This window comes from Lipophrys pholis (assembly GCF_963383615.2).
Source record: "Lipophrys pholis genome assembly, chromosome: 19".
NCBI classification, from domain to species: Eukaryota; Metazoa; Chordata; class Actinopteri; order Blenniiformes; family Blenniidae; genus Lipophrys; species Lipophrys pholis.
Genome location: NC_137647.1, coordinates 22990743 through 22997354, shown reverse-complemented (window position 1 = coordinate 22997354; position 6612 = coordinate 22990743).

Here is a 6612-nt window from a genome sequence, read left to right as displayed (position 1 = left end):
CAGAGTGAAGGTTCAGTTTGGTTCACCAAGTCAAACCCACACATGGGTTTTTAGACACTTTCTATTAAGTGTTATCGCCTGCTAGCACCAGGCGAGTGTGAGCGAGGCAGCAAACAGAACGAGAGCTTCAGAAATAGATCAGACTTAGAAACTTGTGACGACCCGAGAAAAGGAACTGTTTACATGGTGAAGGACATTTCTTTCTTATTTCAAAGGATTGGGAGTGCTTCCCAATGGAGGGTGTGCCTGCTGCTAGACTTCATAATGTAGAAATAACTCTTCTTGTTTATCATTGATGGGGTGGTGCTTTGTTATTAGGGCACATTTCCCCCCTTTGTTCTTTTATTGGTATTTTCTCCGTTAATTTATTTTTACAGTTTTTATATATTGAACAGTTTGAACCTATTCTTTTTGTGAGTGTCTTCAGTTATCTGTACTCTCTGTAGTATTTTGTTATTTAAACGTCCCGCTCCGCCTAGAAATAGGTCTGGAGCTCGACAAGACCTGGGATGATGGGCTTCGTTTACAGCTGTTCGCTATACGGGAGGTGGTTCAGGAGTCTCTTGGTTTTAGTCCCTCAGAGCTGTTTTTTTGTGCACACGGTTCATGGTCCTTTGAAAGAGTTAAAAGAGACGTGGTTGTGTGGGGCCACTGAACAAAGTCTGTTGGACTACGTGAGTCGCTTTTGACATAAACTCCACTGTGCATTGGAAATGGAAAAGGAAGAACTTGGAGTCACACAGGCCAGGATGAAGTCTTGGTTGGACAGACATGCTCGGGTCAGAGACTTCAAACCTGGTCAGAAAGTGCTGGTGTTACTGCTCATTCCTGGATCCAGTGTACAGGTGTGGTGTGGGGCTTCTTACCTTGTTAAACGCACAGTTGGTGATACGGACTATTTAATCTCCACCCCTGAACGTCGCTTTGCCACCTTCATATGCTGAAGCTGCATTTTGAGCATGTTGATTGGTTTGTGTCAGAGACGGAGCCTCAGGAGCTGTCCAGAGGCTCTGGTGCTGAACGCTCCGGGCAGCGGGTCAGTTTGTGTGCAGACGTGCAGGAGCTGTCCAGTTCAGCACCACCTGGGGAGGACGTCTTCATTGTGACTTTGACTCAGCCAAAGTTTGCTAATTCAGTTTTATTACAGAATTTGTTCCTTTCCCATGTTTCTGTTTCGGAGCAGGCTACTCTGGCAGGTCTGATTTATTCTTATGGCTCGATGTTTGGTGATGTCCACTCTCAGACGCACGTCCTCAGCCATGATATTGACGTGATTGACGCAACACCTACAAAAGAACATCCCTATCAGGTAAAACCCGACAAACATAGACGTTTGAAAAGACAGGTAGGCGTTAATCACATTAACGTTAATTACGTTATTTATATTAACGTTAATGTTTAGAGCAAGTTGTTCTCTGCTGCATGTGTGTGTGGTTTCGTCACAAAAACAACCAACTGCACCAACTAGTGGCCCTACATGCTCACTACATCGTTCTCAACACGTTGCTGTGTAAACGGGCCCTGAAACGGAGCATTTTGATTGGTTGAGTCGCCTTTGTTTGTCGATAGCTAGGAGGTAGTGTGGGGTCTTTATCTGGTTTTAGAAAATGACTGATATTTGCCCAGTTCATACGTTGAGGGAGAGTTGAAAATTCTTTAATCTCCTCAATTATTCTAAAAAGAATTGGTGAGAGAAAAGACCATAATTCTTAGTACAATTCAGCAGGGTAACCGTCAGGTCCTGGGGCTTTACCATCAGGCATGTGCTGGAGAGCTTCATGCAGTTCTTCTACTGAGATGGAAGCTTCGAGGCCTTGGATCTGTTTGTCTTTTAATTTTGGGAGGTCAACTGTGCTCAGAAGGTTCTCTATTTCAGATTGTGAAGGGTCAATTTGTGAAGAGTAAAGTTTTTTGTAAAATTCTCTGAAAGTATTGTTTATTTCTTGAGGGTCAAAAGTGATTTTACCATTTTGAGTTTTAACTGAGGAAACTGTAAATTTTTCTTTATTTCGTTTTAACTGATTGTCTCAGAATCTGCTGGATTTATTGCCGTGTTCACAGTTCTCCCAGCGTAATCTCTGCAGTTGAAATTGTATTTTATGTTCAATAATTTTATTCAAGTCCATTTTTTATTTCCTTAACTCCATCAATAAGCGATCGTCTTGAACCGTCTTGGAAACAAGACAAACGAGACAAATGAGACAAGAAATCTGGCACAAAAGCATCTTTAGAGGGAACATTTTATGTTACAGACAAAAGTGGCCCCTTATTAGAACCACAAGGCTTGGAGCTACGTTTTGATGTATTGACCTTATTCTGCTCCGCCCACTTTCATTTCTCCGTTGTTCCTCATTTTGTCTTGGGCATTTCTAGTTACTGACAAATTCCATTGTGGTGGACGGCAGCCCAGTGTTTTTATCTCGTCTATGAAACTACCATAAAACATAACAAACAACGCTGCTACCAGGATATTGAAGTAGGAACACAGGAAAACTGATCTGGGATGATCGGACTCGGCATCATGTTACCTCATTCTTCCTTAATTTTGACCTGAGAGGACGACATGAGAAAGGACTGTGGTAACTTCCGATGACGTCTTCGTCCCGTCATTAGCGGCTCACGGAGCAGCTGTGATAAACTTTAGGAGTACTGAGGTGTACCAGCATCTCCACAGTGGAAAGGTGGGCCGTGTGCCGTCATCCAGAGACGGAGAATTCATCTTCTGAAGGCGGACGCGAGTCCCAGCCGGTCAGCTAGCACTAGCCTCCATGCTAACCACTCGGAGTGGGTGAAGCAGAACAACCTGCTGTTCCTGCAGCTTCAATATTGTGGAAGGTTTGAATCTCATGATATGAAAAAAACCAAAGATGAAGTCCTTTCAAACTTGTTATTCTTTATTACAACCATGAGCTTTACACAGAGAGATGTGGACGACTCTGCACTCACTCGTCTTCTCCATCAGAGATTATGTTGATTTAAAGGTTACACAGTGCTGCTCAAATCAACAGGTCCTATGCTGCTGCACAACAGTCCTGTCTCTCCTCTTTATGATCAGAACATTGTTGTTTCAGCTGCTTTCTCCTCGTTATCCAGTTGTTATGACAGCTCCACATGGAGCATGTAATGCTGCACACAGCAAGCCGCTACCCCCCCAACCCAAACTGTTCACAGAAAATGACTGTCTGCAGGACTTTCTGAAACAGTCCCCAACCACCCGCCCCCACCAAGAAACCTCCGTCATCGCTGCAGCTTTGGGGGGTGGGGGGTGTGTGTGTGAGTGGCTGGTTACCTGCGAGAGGCCCGGGGAGGGGGAAGGGTGGGGGGTGGAGGGGTGTCCCGTTATAGGCTGTGGTGCTTCATTCATTTCATGGGGTTCTGCATGGAGAGGCGGGCGTGGATCTGTGCACGGATCTGTGGAGGACAAAAGGGTCACTGTCAATTAGAACTTACTGAGCAACAATGTGCAGTACGTTACATGGAGATATTTTGTGAATTGAAGGGCGAAACAATCAGACTTAAATAGGATATTGGACGGACGTCTTCACACTTACGTTCAGAAATCTTTTTAGGTCCAAAGTGTGGTTACACTGAGGGAGGGGTTTTTTTTCCCCTGGAGGACAGAAACAGAAACCTTATTAACAATGAGCGTGCGATGGCTTGTGGCACATTTTCCAGTCATTCATGGCATCTGAGACAACCTGTTTCTGAACCAATGAGCTCACTATGTCTGGCAGGCCACACACACTCAGCGTGTTGACACTGTATGTGTTTAATAGCTTGGCGAGATAAAGAAAGCTTTGAACGTTAACAGCAGGATTCTGAATTGTACAAGCTATTTGACTGGGAGACGTTTAACAAAGAAGTGGAAGACAATAAGTTTAATGTTTCCAAATGAGGAGGATTTAAATAACGAGGGGTGTAACTGTAATAGCTGAGCCCTGTGAAACACCAGGCATAACTTTGAAGGGTTCCAATCAGTGATTTATGAATTTGGACAAACAGCAGCTTTTTTGTAAGGTTAAGAAATAAACATATATATATAAGCATTGCTTTTTCTTCCATTACCCTCCTGATGCTGTTGTATCTAGTCTGTCCTTTCTCCTTCTACTTATCTTACACACACACTGTAAATATGTATGACATCGAATGCTTCTGATTGCACAAACGTGTGTTAGATGAGGAAGAGATCTCAACCTGAATGCTCTATATAGCAATACAACAATGGACACATTTTTCAAACAGCCAGTAATTTACTGGTTGACTGCAGACCACTGGAGGAGCTGAATTCTCATGCTGAATGTGAAGGTTGAAGACATAATGGGTAGGAAACATGTCTGCGCTCAGTGTGCCAGATCGGGCTACAGCAGAGCCTTTCCTGTTGAAAAGTCTTTGGCTATGGCCGTTGTTAAACAACAAAGTTGTTTTTTGGCTGCCTGTTTACATGACAATAGCGCCAAGCCTGTGAAAACAGCATTTTTAACAAACAGCTTCCAGAATAGTTTTGAATTGTTCTCACGTAAACAGGGCCTGTGTGTGCTGCAAAGAGCATTTTACGGTGTCTGGACAATCACAATATGAGAAATATTTAGGCTTCGTTATCAACATAACATACCAAAATTCTGTATACAAGACTGTTTTAACGCCTCAATAGGTGCTGTCAATAGATTTAAGAAACTTAAATAAACGAATTGCACAATTGTCTGTAATTAATTGTGATTAATCACATTGTTTTTCTACTGAAGGCTGAAGCTTTTATTGGATATTTCTTCAGGGAAAACCACAGAATTAATGTCGACTCAACACACAGAGACTATATTTAAAATCCAAGACTATTTTTATAAAATCATTTTAGCTTAGTGTGAATGCTGTTCCTCTCCAAGATTAGAAAAATAATAAAAACATAAATAAATTAATTAATAACCATCTAACATAAGTCTGGGTTTTGTTAGAGTGCAGGTCCACCACTTTGAGAATTTGAATATTTCTAGAAACAAAGTTGAAAAGTTATTCCATGAACAAAGTGTCAATAATACACACACACACACACACACACACACACACACACACACACACACACACACACACACACACACACACTGTGTGTGCACATGTACATGTGGAGTACATCATTTGCACATTAGCACTGCTACTGCTACTTTGCTGCAGAATTACTTCTGTTTTTAAGTGGTTCAGTTCTTATCTCACAGATCGACGCTTCTTTGTAAGTATGGATACACATTCCTCGGGAACCCATGAAATCAGCTATGGGGTTCCCCAAGGGTCGATTTTAGGCCAAATCCTTTTTAATCTTTACATGCTGCCACTCGGGGATGTCATCAGGAGACATGGCATCAGCTTCCGCAGCTATGCTGATGACACACAGCTGTATGTGGCGGTGTCTCCTGATGACACACAGCTGTATGTGGCGGTGTCTCCTGATGACACACAGCTGTATGTGGCGGTGTCTCCTGATGACACAAGGCCAATTGATGCCCTTCTTAACTGCATTTTAGATATTAAGTCTTGGATGGCAGCAAACTTCCTTCAGCTCAACCAGGACAAAACAGAGGTTTTAGTTCTAGGTCCTGAACGCCAGAGTGAGAAACTTTAATAGAACTGCTAGATTTTAACCCATCTTCATTCATAAAAAACCTGGGCGTGATTTTTGACTCTGAGCTTCATTTTATCTCACACATCAAAAATGTCACAAAGACTGGTTTTTATCACCTGAAGAACAAAGTCAGAGTCCTCCCACTTCTCTCTCAGGCAAGTGCGGAAGTGCTAATGCTTATATCTCCTGTAGGCTAGACTATTGGAACACTTTTGGTGGCCCTTTGGAGCATAAACGCGCTTCAAAATGGCCCAACGTCCATATTTCATCTGTAGAAAGCCTTGACAGAACGTGAAAAACTTGCCACGCCTTCCTCAGAATTCCCCAAAATCCCACGGCGCACTGCGTTTTGGTCAAACGGGCTGCCGTGAACATAGTGTACACCTACCCTAAAGGCCTTCAGAAAGGGCCCCAATGACTCGGATATGCTACTCAAAGTTTCCTGATGGAACGTTTACATTGTACCGTTCACACACAATGAACAGGACTCTTCTCCAGGAGCATTTTTGGCATATTAGTGAGTATGTGAGGCAGCTGGTGCACCAACTGGAGCAGTTACTTGCACTGCACACCACATTGTACCAAAATTCAATTGGAGGCACGTTGAGGCAACCTTTTAAAAGTGAGCGGCGTGTTCAATCCAGCCTGTCCCAAAACTCAACTGGGTAAACACAAAAGATGTTAATGTTAAAAACAAAAACCCTAAGTTAGCAGCCATAATTCAGAAAAGCCCATGTAGTAGAAACTCTTGGTCACAATCGGTCCATAAAGGGACTGATATAAAAGTTGCCTTTCCCAGATGCAATCACAACCTAGTTCAATCGAATGTTTTAGTTTTCTGAGGAAAAGTCCTCGTAATGCATCTTGTGCCTTTTTTTCCCTGATCAAATACCACTGCACTCTTCATTCAAGGGTCATTTCCTGAATCCAGCATAATCATCCCCCTGAGGTTATACGGTCTGCACCCCGCCCTCGTTGTCCATCCTGGAAGTGGCCCCCGT